We start from the raw sequence: 20087 nt of genomic DNA, 5'->3' as shown, positions 1-20087 counted from the left end.
GGTTATGATGGGTAAGTAGGTGGTAGCTACATCAATCTGCAACCAAAAGCTTTTGATGTAAATAAGTTGTCATGGGCAATGGGCCTGGTGGCCAGGCACAAGTCCTCTTCGCCATGCTGCTGCCACTGAAATGTAAGTAGCCATTCTTTGGCACCATCTCGTCTCTGTTGACAAAACTGGCGTAATCTTGGTTATACACTTGATTACTAAAGCAGAATTTTAAAAAAGCAGAAATAATGGAAACAAAGCCAAAAGGAATGAGAAACGTTCAGATACTGAAGTCTTATTTAAGTCTTATCTCAATGCAGGCCAGCCAAGCCACAGCCTGGAGTGTCAGGACGAGCTGAATGCCTGCTGTTGTGGACACTACCACCTCCAATCTCCTCCTGATGCCACTTCCGATTCTGTAACTATCTGTGTGGCAACCAGGTCCTTGAACATGTTCATTCAGGGCCTGCTCCAATCTCCTCCTGATGCCACTTCCGATTCTGTAACTATCTGTGTAGCAACCAGGTCCTTGAACATGTTCATTCAGGGCCTGCTCCAATCTCCTCCTGATGCCACTTCCGATTCTGTAACTATCTGTGTGGCAACCAGGTCCTCAAATATGTTCATTCAGGGCCTGCTCGCTGCCTCCAATCGCCGGATCCTGTAACATGCTCGGGCAGGGCCCATCACCAATGCCTTGCCTTTGCAATAGACTTTAAACAAATGGGCAAGAAAAAATATAACAAAAAGAAAGAAAAAGAAAAAAAGAGCATATGGAAGCAAACGTGCTCAGGAGATTGAATGCAGCGCTGCTACTCTGCTGCTATTTTGGAGCTCATTGAACTTGCCTTCACTATATTTCCAGACAGAACATTCCATAAACCATACTCACTGCGTGAGTGTATGTGTAGACATCTACAGCCGTGACATATTCAGGAGATGTATCTAAGAATGCTAACAATAAAGTTCACATTAAGCAGAGCATAAAGCATGGTGGATGTTGGCAGCGAGGGAAAATTCAAGAGTCAGATCACAGTTAATGAGTGCAAGAGAAAAGCAGGAGGACAGAATCTCAGAAAACTTTGAACATAAGGCAACAAAGCAAGAAAGCTGTGAAAGAGTAGGAAAGAACTTAAGAACATTTTGAAGGACTTGAATGAACAGAGGGAAAACCCAAATTCACTTACCCAGCTCAGTATGATGTAGCGATCGGATCAAATGGCAGCTCCAGCAGAAACATTACCATTATCACAACCATGGAAAATGTGGAAGGCCCATAAGTTAACCAGAAAGTGAAACTCTGGAAGCTGCTGTTTCAGTGCTACAGAATTGCACCAGATTTGCATGCAACCACACTGAAGGAAATAAATATGAACTAACGGAATGATGGAGAGGTGGCTGTATAAGTCTGATAAGGACTGTGTCCTGATATTAAGGATTATCTGACATTCTTGGGAATAAATCAGAGGACGAGGTATTCAGCCTGCCAACAGACACAACAGGGAGTGAGAGATAATGGGAACTGCAGATGCTGGAGAATCCAAGATAATAAAGGGTGAAGCTGGATGAACACAGCAGGCCAAGCAGCATCTCAGGAGCACAAAAGCTGACGTTTCGGGCCTAGACCCTTCATCATCCTCTGGCCCGAAACATCAGCTTTTGTGCTCCTGAGATGCTGCTTGGCCTGCTGTGTTCATCCAGCTTCACACTTTATTACAACAGGGAGTGAAGTTGTTAATAAAGAGATGCGGTCAATGGAGCGTAATTGTGGACACAGGGATGGTTTGAAGTATGTATATTTCAATGCCAGAAGTATCAGAAATAAGGCAGATGAACTTAGAGCATGGGTCAGTACTTGGAACTACGTTGTTGTGGCCAAAACAGAATATTGGGTAACTCAGGAACAGGAACAGTTGTTGGAAATTCTGGGATTTAGTAGAAATAGGGAGAGTGGTAAAAGAGGTGGGGAGTGGCATTGCCAGTCAGGGCTAATATAGCAGCTACTGAAAGGCAGTTCAAGAATGATTTGTCTACACAGTCAGTTTGGGTTGAGGTCAGGAACAAGAAAGGAGCAGTTACTTTGTTGGGGTTTTTTTTAACAGACCCCTGAATACTCGCAGAGAAGTGGAGGAGTGGATTGGGAGGCAGAAATTTGAAAGGTGCAGAAGTTACATGGTTGTAGTCATGGTTGACTTCAACTTGTCAAACATTGATTGGAAACTTTTTAGTTGTAATAGTTTAGATGGAACGGATTTTGTCCTGTGTGTTCAGGCAGGATTCCTGACATTGTATCACAATATACCAACTCGAGGAGTGGCCACTTTGGATATGGTCCTTGGCAATGAACTGGGTCAAGTACCTTCTGGTATAAGAGTATTTTGGCAGTAGCGATTATAACTCTTTACTTTTACAATAGTCAGGGAAAAGGATAGGCACATACAGCAGGGTAAGGTTTATAATTAGGGAAGGGTAATTATAATTCTGTTAGGCGAGAACTGGGAACAGATGCTATCTGTGAAAAGCACTATTGAAATGTGGAAAATGTTTAAGGAATGCATACTGTGAGAGCTCGAAATGTTTGTCTCAAGCAGGCAGGGAACATGGGGTCGAGTGAGGGACCCTTGGTTAGAATAATAGAATTCCTACAGTGTTGAAACAGGCCCTTCAGCTCAACAAGTCCACACCGCCCCTCAGAGCATCCCACCCAGACACATTCCCCTATAACCCACCTAATCTACACATCCCTGAACACTATGGGCAATTTAGCATGGCCAGTCCACCTAGGCTGCACATCTTTGGACTGTGCGAGGAAACCGGAGCACCTGGAGGAAACTCATGCAGACATGGGGAGAATGTGCAAACTCCACACAGACAGTCACCCTAGTGTTGGAGTTGAACCTGGGTCCTTGGTGCTGTGAGGCAACAGTGCTAGCCACTGAGCCACTATATCACCCCTCAAGAGAGGTCTCAAGAGATGTTGAACGACTGGTTAAGAGGAAGAAGATTGCTTATATAAGGTTTAGGAAACAAGGATTGGAAAAGGCTCTGAGATAATGGGAACTGCAGATGCTGGAGAATCCAAGATAATAAAGTGTGAAGCTGGATGAATACAGCAGGTCAAGCAGCATGTGGCCTGCTGTGTTCGTCCAGCTTCACACTTTATTATCTTGGAAAAGGCTGTATTGGGATATAAGTTATCCCGGAAGCAGCTGAAGAAAGGGCTTAAGAGAGCTAAAAGGGGGCATGAGAAAACCTTGGCAGGTAGGATCAGGGGAAACTCCAAGGCTTTTTACACATACATGAGGAATAAGAGAATGACCAGAGAAAGGGTAGGGCCGATCAAGAATTGTAAAAGGAATTTGTGCATGGAGCCTAAAGAGATAGGAGAGGTCCTTAAAGACTACTTTTCTTCAATATTCATAACTGAGAGGGACCTCGTTGTAGAGGAGGACAGTGCGAAACAGGCTGGTAGGCTAGAGTAGGTCAATGTTAGTAAGGAAGCTGAACTAGAAATTTTAGGAACTTGAAGATAGATGAGTCCCCCCCGGCCTGATGGGATTTATCCAGTGATTCTATGGGAAGCAAGGGAAGAGACTGCAGGGCCTTTGGTGTTGATCTTTTCATCCTCACTGTCCATGGGTGTAGTGTCGGAAGATTGGAGAGATGCAAATGTCATTCCCTTGCTCAATAAAGCAAATAGGGATAATGCCGGAAATTACAGGCCAGTTAGTCTTACATCTGTGGTGGGCAAATTATTAGAAAGGGGTCTGAGAGATAGGACTTATAATCACTTGGATAGACAGTTTGATTCATGATAGTCAGCATGGATTTGTGAAGTGTAGATCATGCCTCACAAACCTTACTGAATTCTTTGAAGGAGTGACCAAACACGTGGATGAAGGTAGAGCAGTGGATGTGGTATACATGGATTTAAGTAAGGCATTTGATAAGGATCCCCATGGTAAGCTCATGCAGAAAGTAAAGAGGCATGGGATAGGGGGAAATGTGGCAGATTGAATTCAGAATTGACAGACCCTCAGAAGACAAACAGTGGTAGTGGACGGAAAATATTCAACATGGTGCTCAGTTACGAGTGGTGTACTACAAGGGTCTGTTCTGGGTCCACTTCTATTTGTGATTTTTGGAAATGATTTGGATGTAGGAGTGGATGGATGGGTCAGTAAGTTCACGGACGATACAAAGGTGGGTCGAGTTGTGGATAGTGTGGATAGTATCCTACTGTTCTAGGATACAAAGGGACATTGATAAGATCCAGAGCTGGGCTGAGAAGTGGCAGATGGAGTTTAATGCTGAAAAGTGTAAGGTAATTCATTTTAGAAGGACAAATTTGAAACAGAATACAGGGTTCAGGGAAAGATTCTTAGCAGTGTGGCGGAGCAGAGGGATTTTGGGGTTCACAGTTCCCTGAAAGCTACCACCCAGGTGGACAGAGTTGTTATAAAGGTATATGGTGTGTTAGCTTTCATTAATAGAGGGATTGAGTTCAACAGCCGTGAAGTTATGCTCCAGCTATACAAAAACCTGCTTTGGCCACATCTGAAGTATTGTGTCCAGTTCTGGTCGCTTCACTACAGGAAAGATGCGGAAGCGTTGGAAAAGATGCAGAGGAGACTTACCAGGATGTTGCCTGGAATGGAGGGAAGATCTTACGAGGAAAGGTTGAGAGAACTAGGGCTTTTCTCTTTAGAACAATGAAGGATGAGGGGAGACTTGACAAATGTACAAAATAATCAGAGGGATAGACAGAGTGGACAGCAAGAGACTTTTTCCTAGGGTGACTGCAGCTAGTACAAGGGGGTACAATTTTAAAGTGAGTGGAGGTAGATAAAGGAGAGATGTCAGAGGTAGTTTCTTTACTCAGAGAGTGGTAGGGGCATGGAATGCATTCCAGAGAGAGCAGTGGAGTCAGCCTCATTAGGGGTATTTAAGCGGCAATTAGATAGGCATATGGATGATAGTACAAGGAGGGGTGGAGGTTAGATTGACCTTAGGTTTAGGGTAAAAGTTCGGCACAACATTGTGGGCTGAAGGGCCTGTACTGTGCTGTATTGTTCTATGTTCTAATAGAGAATGTGGTGAAAATAGTGATAGCATGATTCATCAATGATGCGTAAGTAATGCAAGAGTTAGAGATACGTGGCTTGAGAGATGGTGTAGGAGGGAGGGGTTCAGATTTTTGGGACATTGGAACCGGTTCTGGGGAAGGTAGGACGATTACAACTTGGACGGTCTACACCTGAGCCGGACTGGACCCAATGTCCTTGGGGGTGCTTTTGCTAATGCTGTGGGGGAGGGTTTAAACTAATGTGGCAGGGGGCTGGGAACCAAATATTGGACAGAAAAGAGGTAGTAACGATAGCCTGAAGGGAACTAGATAATGGAGTCAGTGTGACTAAAGGGAATAGTAGTCGGGGAGCAGATGATGAACACAAATGGACAGGTGGTCTGAGGTGCATTTGTTTTAATGTGAGAAGTGTAGTAGATAAGGCAGATGAGCCTAGGGCTTGGATCGGTACCTGGAAGTATGATGTTATTGCTATTACTGAGGCTTGGTTGAGGGAAGGGCATGACTGGCAACTAGTTGTTCCAGGGGATCGATGTTCAGGTGGGATAGAGAGGGAGGTAAAATGGGTGGAGGAGTTGCTTGCTGGACAAAGACGATATCACAGCCGCACTGAAGGAGGGCCCCATGGAGGACTCAAGCAGTGAGGCAATATGGGTAGAACTCAGAAATAGGAAGGATGCAGTAACAATGTTGGGGCTGTACTACAGGCCTCCCAACAGCGAGCGAGAGATAGAGGTACAAGTATATAAACAGATAATGGAAAGGTGTAGGAGAAACAGGGTGATGGTGATGGGAGATTTTAATTTTCCCAACATTGACTGGGATTCACTCAGTGTTAGGGGTCAAGACAGAGAAGAATTTGTAAGGTGTGTCCAGGAGGGTTTTCTAGAGCAGTATGTAGTCCAACTCGGGAAGGGGCCATACTGGACCTGGTGTTGGGGAATGAACCTGTCCAGGTGGTTGAAATTACTGTAGGGGACTACTTTGGAAATAGTGACCACAATTCCGTAAGTTTTACAATACTCATGGACAAGGATGGGAGTGGTCCTAAAGGAAGAGTTCTAAACTGGGGGAAGGCCAACTATACCAAGATTTGACAGGATCTGGGGAATGTAGATTGGGAGAAACTGAAGGTAAATCCACATTTGATATGTGGGAGGCTTTTAAAGAGAAGTTGATTAAAGTGCAAGAGTGACATGTTCCTGTGAAAATGAGGAACAGAAATGGCAAGATTAAGGAACCATGGATGATAGGTGAAATTGTGAGACGACCCAAGAGGAAAAAGGAAGCATACATGAGGTCTCGGCGACTGAAGACAGATGAAGCTTTGGAAGAATATCAGGAATGTAGAGCGAATCTGAAATGAGGGATTAAGAGGGCTGAGAGAGGGCATGAGATATTGCTGGTAAACATGGTTAAGGAAAATCCCAAAGCCTTTTATTCATTTATAAGGAGCAAGAGGGTAACTAGAGAAAGGGTTGGCCCACTTAAGGACAAAGAAGGAAAGTTATGCGCTGAGTCTTAGAAAATGGGTGACATTCTTAACGAGTACTTTGCATCGGTATTCACCAAGGAGAGGGACATGACAGATGTTGAGGTTAGGGATAGATGTTTGCTTACTCTACGTCAAGTTGACAAAAGGAAGGAGGGAGTGTTGGGTATCTTAAGAGACATTAAGATGAACAAGTCCTCAGGTCCGGATGGCATCTATCCCAGGGTACTGAGGGAAGCGAGAGAGGAAATAGCGAGGGCCTTAACAGATATCTTTGCAGCATCCCTAGATATGGGTGAGGTCCTGGAGGACTGGAGACTTGCTAATGTTGTCCACTTGTTTAAGAAGGGCAGCAAGGATAATCCAGGTAGTTATGGACTGGTGAGCCTGACGTCAGTGGTAGGGAAGCTACTGGAGAAGATACTGAGGGATAGGATCTATTCCTATTTGGAAGAAAATGGGCTTATCAGTGATAGGCAACATGGTTTTGTACAGGGAAGGTCATGTCTTAACAACTTAATAGAATTCTTTGAGGACGTGACAAAGTTGATTGATGAGGGAAAGGCTGTAGATGTCATATACATGGATTTCAGCAAGGTGTTTTGATAAGGTTTCCCCATGGCAGGCTGATGGAGAAAGTGAAGTCACATGGGGTCCAGGGTGTGCTAGCTAGACGGATAAAAAAACTGGCTAGGCAACAGGAGACAGAAAGTACTAGTAGAAGGGAGTTTCTCAAATTGGAGACCTGGGACCAGTGGTGTTCCACAGAGATCTGTGCTGGTACCACTGTTGTTTGTGATATATGTAAATGATTTGGAGGAATGTGTAGGTGGTCTGATCAGCAAGTTTGCAGATGACACTAAGATTGGTAGAGTAGCAGATAGTGAAGGGGACTGTCAGAGATTACAGCAGAATATAGATAGACTGGCGTGTTGGGCAGATAAATGGCAGATGGAGTTCAATCCGGGCAAATGCGAGGTGATGCATTTTGGACGATCAAATTCAAGGGCAAACTATACAGTAAATGCAAAAGTCCCAGGGAAAACTGACGTACAGAGATCTGGGTGTTCAGGTTCATTGTTCCCTGAAGGTGACAACGCAGGTCAATAGGGTGGTCAAGAAGGCATCTGGCATGCTTTCCTTCATCGGACAGGGTATTGAGTACAAGAGTTGGCAGGTCATGTTGCAGTTGTATAGGACTTTGGTTCGGCTACATTTGGAATACTGTGTACAGTTCTGGTCACCAGGTTACCAAAAGATGTGGATGCTTTGGAGAGGGTGCAGAGGAGGTTCACAAGGATATTGCCTGGTATGGAGGATGCTAGCTATGAAGATAGGTTGAGTAGATTAGGAGTATTTTCATTAGAAAGATGGAGATTGAGGGGGGACCTGATTGAGGTCTACAAAATCATGTGGGGTATAGACAGGGCGAATAGCAAAAAGCTTTTCCCAGAGTGGGGGACTCAATTACGAGGGGTCATGAGTTCAAAGTGAGAGGAGGAAAGTTTAAGGGAGATATACGTGGAAAGATCTTTACACAGAGGGTGGTGGGCGCCTGGAATGCATTGCCAGCGGAGGTGGCAGACGCAGACATGTTAGCGTCTTTTAAGATATATTTGGACAGGTACATGGATGGGCAGGGAGCAAATGGACACTGACTGTTAGAAAATAGATGACAGGTTAGACAGAGGATCTTGATCGGCGCAGGCTTGGAGGGCCGAAGGGCCTGTTCCCGTGCTGTAATTTTCTTTGTTCTTTGTTCTAGAGGTGACCTTCATTCAGGAGATCAGGATATAGAATTGGTTTGGTTAGAGATAAGGTATAGTAGGGGAAAGAAGTCTCAAGTAGGCATGGTCTGCAGGTACCCCAAGAGTAACTACAACGAATGATAAAGAATACAATAATAAATCTTGGGTACTTGTGATAATTGGGCAGTGATAGGCATGTGCAATTCTAATTTACATACAAACAGAAAATCAGACTGGCAATGGTAGCCTGGATTTGCAGCTTTTGAGATAACTCCTTCAAGCATCATGGTTCTCAACCAATCGAAGAATTGGTTATATTAGAATTGGTACTGCACAACATGACAGGATGAACTAATGATCTCAAAGTAAAGGCTTGACTGGAAAGCAGTGACTACCAATATGATTGAATTTATATTCAGTTTGAAAGGAAGTAAAGTTAGTCTTAAACTAGAATGTTGACATTAAAGAAAGACAACAATGTGAAAGCTAAGGTAGCTGAAGTCAACTGGGAAACAAGGCTCTGATAAAGATCAATAGAGAAGTAGTGGCACATATGTACGGGGATATTTTAAAAAGACAATACACAATAGACAATTGGTGCAGGAGTCGGCCATTCGGCCCTTTGAGACAGCACCACCATTCATTATGATCATGGCTGATCATCCACAATCAGTATCCTGTTCCTGCCTTATCCCCATAACTCTTGACTCCACTATCTTTAAGAGCTCTATCTATCTCTTTCTTGAAAGTATCCAGAGAGTTGGCCTCCGCTGCCTTCTGGGGCAGAGCATTCCATATATCCACCACTCTCTGGGTGAAAAAGTTTCTCCTCAGCTCTGTTCTAAATGGCCTACACCTTATTTTTAAACTGTGTCCTCTGGTTCTGGACTCCCCCATCAACAGAAACATGCTTCCTGCCTCCAGAGTGTCCAATCCTTTAATTATCTTATATGTCTCAATTAGATCCCCTCTCATCCTCCTAAACTCAAGTGTAAACAAGCCTAGTTGCTCCAATCTTTCAACATATAATAGTCCTGCCATTCCGGGAATTGACCTCGTGAACCTATGCTGCACTCCCTCAATAGCCAGAATGTCCTTCCTCAAATTTGGAGACCAAAACTGCACACAATACTCCAGGTGCGGTCTCACCGGAGCCCTGTACAGCTGCAGAAGGACCTCTTTGCTCCTATACTCAATTCCTCTTGTTATGAAGGCCAGCATGCCATTAGATTTCTTCACTGCCTGCTGTACCTGCATGCTTGCTTTCATTGACTGATGTACAAGAACACCCAGATCTCGTTGTACTTCTCCTTTACCTAACTTGATTCCATTTAGATAGTAATCTGCCTTCCTATTCTTGCCACCAAAGTGGATAACAACACATTTATCCACATTAAACTGCATCCGCCATGCATCCGTCCACTCACCTCACCTGTCCAAGTCACCCTGTGTTCTCATTACATCTTCCTCATATTTCACACTGCCACCCAGCTTTGTGACATCAGCAAATTTGCTAATATTACTTTTAATGCCTTCATCTATATCATTAATTTATATTGTAAATAGCTGCGGTCCCGGCACCGAACCTTGTGGAACCCCACTGGCCACCCCTTGCCATTCCGAAAGGGACCCGTTTATCACTACTCTTTGCTTCCTGTCAGCCAGCCAATTTTCAATCCAAGCCAGTATTTTGCCCCCAATACCATGCGCCCTAATTTTGCTCACTCATCTCCTTTGTGAGACTTTATCAAAGGCTTTCTGAAAGTCCGGGCATACTACATCCACTGGCTCTCCCTTGTCCATCTTCATAGTTACATCCTCAAAAAATTCCAGAAGATTAGTCAAGCACGATTTCCCCTTCGTAAATCCATGCTGACTCTGACCTAACCTGTTACTGCTATCCAAATGATTCGTAATTTCATCGTTTATAATTGACTCCAGCATCTTTCCCACCACTGATGTCAGGCTAACCAGTCTATAATTCCCTGTTTTCTCTCGCCCTCCTTTCTTGAAAAGTGGGACAACATTAGCCACCCTCCAATCCGCAGGAACTGATTCTGAATTTATAGAACATTGGAAAATAATTATCAATGCGTCCATGATTTCTGGAGCCACCTCCTTACGTACCCTGGGATGTAGACGATCAGGTCCCGGGGACTTATCAGCCTTCAGACCTCACAATCTATCCAACACCATTTCCTGCCTAATATAAATTGCCTTCAGTTCATCCATTACCCTAGGTCCTTCAGCCACTATAACATCTGGGAGATTGCTTTTGTCTTCCCGAGTGAAGACAGATCCAAAGTACCTATTCAACTCTTCTGCCATTTCCTTGTTCCCCATAATAAATTCGCCTGTTTCTGTCTTCAAGGGCCCAATTTTCGTCAACCATTTTTTTCTTTTCATATACCTAAAAAGGCTTTTACTATCCTCCTTTATATTTTTCTCCAGTGTGCCTTCGTACCTCATTTTATCTCCACGTGTTGCCTTTTTAGTTATCCTCTGTTGCTCTTTAAAACTTTCCCAGACCTCTGGCTTCCCGCTCATCTTTGCCATGTTATACTTTTTCTCTTTTATCTTTATACAGTCCTTAACTTCCCCCGTCAGCCTCGGCTGCCCCTGCCTCCCCTTAGGATCTTTCTTCCTCTTTGGAATGAACTGATCCTGCACCTTCTGCATTATATCCAGAAATACCTGCCATTGTTGTTCCACTGCCATCCCTGGGAGGGTATTGAACCATCGAACTTTGGCCAGCTCCTCCCTCATAGCTCCATAGTTCCCTTTGTTCAACTGCAATACTGACACTTCCGATTCTCCCTTCTCCCTCTCAAATTGCAGATTAAAACTTATCATATTATAGTCACTACCTCCTAATGGCTTCTTTACTTCGAGGTTCCTGATCAAATCCGGTTGGTTGCACAACACCAGATCCAGAATTGCCTTCTCCCTTGTAGGTCCAGTACCAGCTGTTCCAAGAATCCATCTTGGAGGCACTCCACAAACTCCCTTTCTTGGAGTCCGGTACCATCCTGATTCTCCCAATCTACCCGCATGTTGAAATCTCCCATAACAACCGTAGTGACACCTTTGCAACAGGCCAATTTCAACTCCTGATTCAACTTACACCCTACATCCAGATTACTATTTGGGGGCCTGTAGATAACTTCCATTATGGTCTTTCTACTCTTAGAATTTCTCAGCTCTATCCATACTGACTCTACATCTCCTGATTCTGTGTCCCCCCTTGCAAGGGACTGAATATCATTCCTCACCAACAGGGCCACCCCACCCCATCTGCCTGTCAGTCTGTCCTTTCGATAGCACATATAGCCTTGAATATTCATTTCCCAGGCCCTGTCCACTTGAAGCCACGTCTCAGTTATCCCCACAACATCGTACTTGCCAATTTCCAACTGAGCCTCAAGCTCATCCACCTTATTTCTTATGCTTCGTGCATTCATATATAATATTTTTAATTTGTTACTCCCCTCACCCTTACTATCAATTCCTATTTCACCTGACCATTCTGTACAAACACTTCTTGAATTTTCTGCTTGGTTGGTTCTGTTGTCTTTCTTAACTTCTCTTATTTTCACTTTCTCTTTAACTTCCTTCTTACATTTCCAGTTTGTCTCCTCCCCCCCACGACTTAGTTTAAACACACCTGCGTTGCAGTGGCAAACCTGCCTGCCAGAATGCTGGTCCCCCACCTTCAGGTGCAACCCATCCCTCTTGTATAATTTATCCTTACCGCAAAACATACCCCAGTGATCCAAGAATTTAAATCCTTGCTTTCTGCACCAGTTCTCCAGCCACCCATTCAAGTCCATTATCTCCCTGTTTCTCCACTCTCCAGCCCGAGGAACTGGAAGCAAACCGGAGATAACCACCCTGGAAGTCCTGCTTTTCAGCCTTCTTCTGAGTTCTCTGAAGACCTGCTGTAGAATGTCCCTCCTCTTCTTCCTGACATCATTAGTGCCGACATGCACCACCACCTCTGGCTCTTCACCTTCACCCTTGAGGATTCTCTGCACTCTGTCGGTGATGTCCTGGATCCTGGCACCAGGAAGGCAACACACCACCCTCAAAACCTGCCTGTTGCCGCAGAAACCCCTTTCAGTCCCTCTCACTATGGAGTCCCCTATTACCACGACTCTGCATGATGTCTGCCTCCTTGGCTCTGCCTTCACGCCAATTTTCGATTGGCAGACCTGTCCGCCTCTCGGACTGGCAGTGTCGTCTGTCTCGACAGTTTCCAAGAAAGTCAACCTGTTCACGAGAGGTACTTCCCCCGGGGTCTCTTGTACTTGAATCATCTCTTCCTTCCTCATCGTTATCTTTCTTCTCTCTTCTGGTATCCTCGGTGTAATGACCTCGCTGAAGGTCCTGTCCAGAAAATTTTCGTTCTCTCGGATGAGCCTGAGGTCATCTAGCTCTTTCTTTAGTGCTGCAACATGCTCCTTCAGAAGCTGAATGTGTACACACTTTCCACAGCAAGATGAGCCAGAGGCACAATCAGTGTCCCTGACCTCCCACATCATACACGAACCACACTGAATCAACATAGGTTAATTCGTACTTGAAAGAAAAGTTTCAGGGAAGGACCCAGCATTCCTGCTAAATAAAAAAGTTAAAGAGAAAACTATACTGAAGGAAAAAAACATATAATTGAACAAAGATGAGTGGCAGCTCAGACGATTGGACAGAGCCTAAAAAATGGGAAAGAATGACTGAAAGATTCCCACTATCTCTGACTGAAAGATTAATTAGCTTTCACTTTAGAAATCAGAGTTTAACAAGAAGATAGCCAGAAATGTAAAAGCAAGTAACAAGAGTTTTCACATGCATTTAAGAAGTGAAAGCATGACTGAAGTGAGTGCGAGTGAGACTGGGGAATTAATAGTCAATAATAAGGAAATGGTGGATGAAATTAATGAATATTTGCTTCTGCCTTCACTATACAAGGTACAGCAAACATTCCATTAATAATCAATAAAATCAGGAGATGGAACTTACATTAATCAAGGAAATGGTTCTGAGGAAACTGATGGAGACTTAAGCAGAGCAGATACACTCATCCAACAGGTTCAAGAATAGTTTCTTTCCTCCTGTATTAGACTGCTGAATGGTCACCTGTAATTTCAAGTTTAATGTTCTCTTTGCCTTTGTGCACCTCCTGTGCAGCTGCAACCTTGTATGCCTTGCTCTCCAAGCGCCCAAGGACATGTATTCTTGTTTGCTGTGATCTGCCTGCACTGCTTGCAAAGCAAAACATTTTACTCTAGATGGTCTAAGATGGACCGTATCTGAGAGTCTTAAAAAAGGTATCTCACGATGTGATTGAGGCATTGGTGTCAATTTTCTGAAATTTATTAGATTCTGAAAAGGTTCCAACAGACGAGAAAGTAACAAATATTGTTCAAGAATTGACAGAGGCTAAGAATAGGAAGCTATAGGCAATTAACTCAATATCAATGTGGGGCAAGAGTAAGAATAGATCATTAAGTAGGTTATAGCTAGGCATGAGGAAAAACTCAAGGTAACTGGGGCTTTTCAGCATGGTTTTATTGAAAGGAAATTATGCTTAACCATTACATCATTTAAGCTGCTTTGAAAATAAAAATAAACAAAAGCTCATCACATTGGGCATCATAAATCGCATGGGCACATGGTTGACTGTTTGGCTGTTTCTTGATTCATTCAGGAGATAAGGCATCACTGGTTGGACCAACATTTATTGTCCATCCTTAGTTACACTTGAGGAGATGGTGTTGATTAGCCTTCTAGAAAAAATGCAGTCCATTTATGTAAGGAGACACACACTGCTGTTTGACAGGGAAGTCTAGGGTTATTTGTGATATATTTCCAAATCAGGATGGTGAGGTATTAGAAGGAAACTTGCAGATTATAGTGCTCCCATATATTTGCTGCTCACTTTCTTCAAGACGGGAGTAGTTCTGGGTTTGGTCAGTGCTGAGCCTTGGTGATGAAGGGATTGGATGTTTATGAATATGGTGACAGCCTAATTTGCTGTTTTGTCCTGAATTGTGTCAAACTTCTTGAGTATTGTTGGAATTGCACTCTCAAGGAAAGTGGGGACTTTTTCATCATACTCCTGACTTGTGCCTTTGAAATGGTGGTCAGGCTTTGGGGTGATTGGAAATGACCTGCTGCAGGATTTCTAGCCTCTAATTTGGTCTTGTACTCGGTGTATTTATATAACTGGTCTCGATCAGTTTTGGGTCAAGAGTATAACCCAGGGTGTTGTTGGTGGAAATTCAGTGAAGGTAATATGATTGTAAATGAAGAATAATGGTTAGATTCTCTCTAATTGGAGATGGTCATTGCCTGGAAATTATGTGATCTGAATGTTGCTTGTCAGTTTTTGTTCAAGGTTGCCTATTGTGCAGGCATTGCTGTATTTGAACATGGACAGCTTCAATATCCGAGGAGTTGTGATTCAGGCTGAACAATTTGCAAACATCTGCAACGATCCCCACTTCTGACCTCATGATAGAAACATAGAAGATTGGAGCAGGAGTGGGCCATTCGGTCCTTTTAGCCTGCTCTGCTATTCTCCACGATCATGGCTGATTGTCCAACTCAGTTGGTTTGCTTGATCGACATGCAAATATCAAAAGGTTCTCTACCATTCCTGGAACCACGATAAGTTTCTGTAAGGTTTTCAGTATGGTATAGATATCTCTCACCCACATCCTGTGGTAATCATACTTGGTCACACGTCTGGATTGAAAGATCAATACTTCGCAGTTTCTCCTGATTATACCTTCAGATGTTCTGACTATATATGATCTCAATTGATCTGTTTCAATGACGACTTGGGCCTGATTGAGTCCATCCTCGAGCATTGTGGGAAGCTAGGGAAGAAATTGCAGAGGCAGTTTTGGAGATTTTTGCTTTATCTTTAACCATTGGTGAAGTTCCAGAAGACTGCAGTGTGTCTAATGTTGTTCCAGCGTTTAAGAAAGGTAGCAAAGGCAAGTCAGGAAACTACAAGCCAATGAGCCTGATATCAGTGGTAGGCAAGTCATTGGATAGGATACTAAGGGACAGGATCAACCAACATTTGGATAGTCAAGGTCTGATTGGGGATAGTCAGCATGGATTTGTGCACAGGAAGTCATGGCTGACAAATCTTTAGAATTTTTCAAAGAGGTAACCCAGAGGATAGATAACTGTAGGGCAGTGGATGTTGTCAAAATGGATTCTGGAAGGCCTTTGACAAAATGCTGCATGGCAAGCTAATAATGAAAGTTAGGTTGAGTGGGATCCAGGGAGAGCTAGATAATTGGATTCAAAATTGGCTCAATAATAGGAAGCAGAGGGTGATGATTGAAGATTGTTTCTCAGACTGGAGGCCTGTGACTAGTGGTGTGCAGCAGGGATCGGTGCTGGGGCCTTTGTTATTTGTTATTTACATAAATAATCTGGGTGTGAATGTACGAGGCGTGGTTAGTAAGTTTGCGGATGATATAAAATTAGGAGGTATTGTTGATAGCAAGGGAGGCTATCAAAGATTACAGAGGGATTGTGACCAGTTGGGGAAGTGGGCTAAGGATTGGCAAATGCAGTTCAATAGAGATAAGTGTGAGCAGTTGCACTTTGCAAAGTCAAACCAAGGTAAGACTTGTACAGTGAGTGGTAAGGTCCTGAGGAGTGTTGTGGAACAGAGGGACCTAGGAGTATAAGTACATAGTTCATTGAAAGCCGTGTCACAGGTGGACGGGGTGGTGAAGAAGGCTTTTAGCATGCTGGCCTTCATTGGTCGAGGCACTGAGTACAGGAGTTGGGATGTTATGTTACAGTTGTGTCAGTCATTGGTGAGGCTGCACTTGGAGAATTGTATGCAGTTTTGGTCAGCCTGTATTATGAAAGACATAGTTACAGTGGAAAGTGTGCAAAGAAGATTTACGAGGATGTTGCCAGGACTAGTATGTGTGAGTTATAGGGAGAGATTGGCCAGGATAGGACTTTATTCTTTGGAACATAGGAGAAGGAGGAGTGACCTTATCAATTAGATTCCCTACAGAGTAGAAACAGGCCCTTCGGCCCAACAAGTCCACAACGCCCTTTGAAACATCCCACCAGACCCACACCCATCCCCCTGCAACCCACACACCCCTGAACACCACGGGCATTTTAGCATGGCCAATCCAACTAGCCTGCACATCATTGGACTGTGGGAGGAAACCAGAGCACCCGGAGGAAACCCATGCAGACACAGGGTGAATATGCAAACTCCACACAGACTGTCGCCCGAGGTTGGAATCGAACCTGGGTCCCTGGTGCTGTGAGGCTGCAGTGCAAACCACTGAGCCACCAGGCCGACCATAGGCCTGTATAGCACAGGAACATGGCCTTCAGCCCACAATGTTGTGCCAAACATGACAACAAATGAAATTAATCCCTCTATCTGCCCTTAGTCCATATCCCTCCTTCTTCTGAAGACTTCCTTTTTAATCATGTTTGGGATTGAAACAATTGTGGTTTCCTAGATTTCCTTTTTAAAAGAGGAGAATGAAAGAATAGAACATAGAACATGGAACATTACAGTGCAGTACAGGCCCTTCGGCCCTCGATGTTGCGCTGACCTGTGAAACCAATCTGAAGTCCATCTAACCGCCCTACACTATTCTATTATCATCCATAAGTTTATTCAATGACCACTTAAATGCCCTTAAAGTTGGTGAGTCTACTACTGTTGCAGGCAGGGCATTCCATGCCCTTACTACTCTCTGAGTAAAGAACCTACCTCTGACTTTTGTCCGAGATCTATCACCCCTCAATTTAAAGTTATGTCCCCTCATGTTAGCCATCTCCAACCGAGACAAAAGGCTCTCACTGTCCACCCTATCCAATCCTCTGATCATCTAGTATGTCTCTATTAAGTCGCCTCATAACCTTTTTCTCTCTAACAAGAACAGCCTCAAGTCCCTCAGCCTTTCCTCATAAGACCTTCCCTCCATACCAGGCAACATCCTGGTAAACTTCTTCTGCACCCTTTCCAATGCTTCCACATCCTTCCTATAATGCGGCGACTAGAACTGTACGCAATACTCCAAGTGTGGCCGCACAAGAGTTTTGTACAGCTGCAACATGACCTCATGGCTCCGAAACTCAATCCCTCTACCGATGAAACCTAACACACCGTACGCCTTCTTAAAAACCCTACCAACCTGGGTGACAACTTTCAGGGATCTATGCACAAGGACACTGAGATCTCTCTGCTCATCCATACTACCAAGAATCTTATCAGTAGCCCAGTACTCTGCATTTCTGTTACTCCTTCCAAAGTGAATCATCTCACACTTTTAAGAATTTTAAGAATAGTGAAAACATTTTTCTAAAATAAGGCATTTCTTTGAAGTGACATTTCTTTTGATTAATGCTTGCTTACTGATGACTCCCTGCCTGGATTTATGATTGTCAAGTTGCAGTTTATGCTTTGGATATTTTTGGAATAGTTGGTGACTGGTCTGCTGAAGGGAAGGAGTTCCCAGCTGAGCTCTCCTGTTTCTGAAAATGAGCCTCTTGTTTAAACACAATCGTTCTCTTGGAGAGTGACTGGAAGAGTTCTTGGTATGGTGTTTCCTGATCAAGCTGTGTCTGGCAAGATCCTAGAAGCCACTGCCTTTGTTTTATGATGCCAATCCATATATGTTAAGAGTTTCAGGCTGCCAGTCATCTAAACATCACAAATCTTAGGCTTCTAGCCTTCATGAATAAAGGCTGATTGGCCTAAAGTCTTTTGATCCCTAAGTGAATTTTTCAGCAAGAAATCTGTTCTTTTTTCATTTTATCCTGTTTCTGTGTGTGATTGTGTGTTTCCTTTTCTATTTATTTTAGGTTATTCAAAGGGGTAAGTATTGATAGTTTCATGTTACAAACTAGGTGCTTTAGCCAGTTTTGGATTTAAAATAAAAAAAAGTTTTATTTTAAAATGAATTAATCATTTTGATATTTATTAAAGAAATATGGTGACTTTATTTATTTTATAGTTTATGTCTAAGCTAGAGTAAGTTTATGTTTAGACACATGATTTCTGTTGTGAACAATAGGGACAGAAAAAGGCAGTGCATTTTTCCTCTCTCAGACCAGAGGTGTTAAGGAAAAGTAACTAAGAATACTAGCATCTTCCATCTTCTATGTATCTTCTATCCTGTCTCCCTATTTACTTCAGAATCCCCTTCCCCTCCCCCCACTTCTGAAGAAGGGTCCTGACCCAAAACGTCAAGCTTTCCTGATCCTCTGATGCTGCTTGGCCCGCTGTGTTCATCCAGCCTCACACCGTGTTGTCTAAGAATGCTAGCAGTGGGGTTCACATTTAGCAACAGCATGAATCACAAGTGGGAGCATGGTTGAAGGGCTGAATGGCCTACTCTTATGTTTCTGAAGTAAACAACACTCACAGATTTGACATATCTGACATGAAATCAACAGTAAGGAAGGCACATACCATTTGGTAAAAGCACACGCTGGAGTCCAAACTGAAAGGGGTGAAAAATCTATGGTGCTAATACAAGCTGTTGCTTATGATAACAACCTGATGATTCTATCTGAATATCTTTGACCGGTCTACGGCCCCAAAGTCATGACACCAATCATCTCAACAGATGGCAATCAGTTCCTAAAAACTGGATTATTTCTGAGATTCTCTCTTGATGACTGAACAACACAGTGTCTCCTAATACAACAATCCATAGTGTGCCATCATACCATTTTAAGTCTTACTATTCTCAGGAAGAGCTTCTCCTGATACTCTACATGTGGCTGTCACAAAGGCATTAAAACAGTTGTCTCTCGGAAAGTTGCTTGGAACTGATGGCATTCCACTTGAATTATTCAAGTGGGGAAGGGGATCTTGGAGTAGTATACTCAATTGTCTATTCTGCATGAACCGGAACTAGGGCACTTTGCCTCAAGACTACAAGGATGGTGCCTCAAATCATACTTACAAACTGAAAGATAGCAAGTCCATTTGTGACAATCATCATGGAATATCACTTCTGTCAACATGAGGGAAATTTCTCACAGGGCTATTCTAATCAGCTTTTTGTATCCAGAATAACAGTGTGGCTTCAATGTAGGCATGGGAAGAGTATGATGGCAGCCACTATGCAAAATGGTACATTATCAGATGCCACTCCTGTCACCAGCATGACCAAGAGAGACTATGCATTGGCTCCAGCCATATCTGCTTTTTACTATATGACGTGTTCCAGATCATACAGAACCATCTTGATATGGGGACACATTCAATTCAGGGCTAACATCAACCTCTTCAAATTGCTCAAAAGCTAATAAATTGTGCTATGGACCAGCCCAAACCCTCTCAAAATATATTAAGAAGTTAGCCTAGACCCCAGGTTTTTCTATTTTTTTAAAGGCAATTGTAAGGTGTTGTGTTCCAGATGCAACCTGATTGGTCAAACTACCGGGTTTGAAGCTAAACATATATTATTCCTATGCTATTGTTAAAATACAGACAAGATAGGAATTTTAAAAAATTAGCTTCACTGTAACTATCGAAATACTTAACAAGATAATATATATGCTAATTACCACTGATTAGCTATTCCAAGATAGTAACATCCCATAAATACACCCTTGGCAAAGGGTGGCTTCCAGAACCTAGTAGCTATTGGAAGTTAAACCAAAGTCTGTATTTTGTGAGTGTCTGAGCCCAAGCACTCCTGCTTCTTTTGTCTGCTTTTAAAAAGGAAACAAAGCTAGCTACAATGCTGGGCTCAAA

The 20087-nt window shown here is 43.3% G+C and overlaps 1 protein-coding gene across 1 annotated transcript in view; it reads right to left on the bottom strand.

Moving 5' to 3' along the window:
* LOC125452340 (dynein axonemal heavy chain 8-like) overlaps nt 1-20087 on the bottom strand; it is a 1165100-nt gene that overhangs the window by 338432 nt on the left and 806581 nt on the right. The window lies entirely within an intron of this gene.

Source organism: Stegostoma tigrinum, chromosome 4, assembly GCF_030684315.1.
Source record: "Stegostoma tigrinum isolate sSteTig4 chromosome 4, sSteTig4.hap1, whole genome shotgun sequence".
Lineage (NCBI taxonomy): Eukaryota > Metazoa > Chordata > Chondrichthyes > Orectolobiformes > Stegostomatidae > Stegostoma > Stegostoma tigrinum.
The sequence above is the reverse complement of the archived record's forward strand: the minus strand, read 5'-3'. Positions and strand labels throughout refer to the sequence as shown.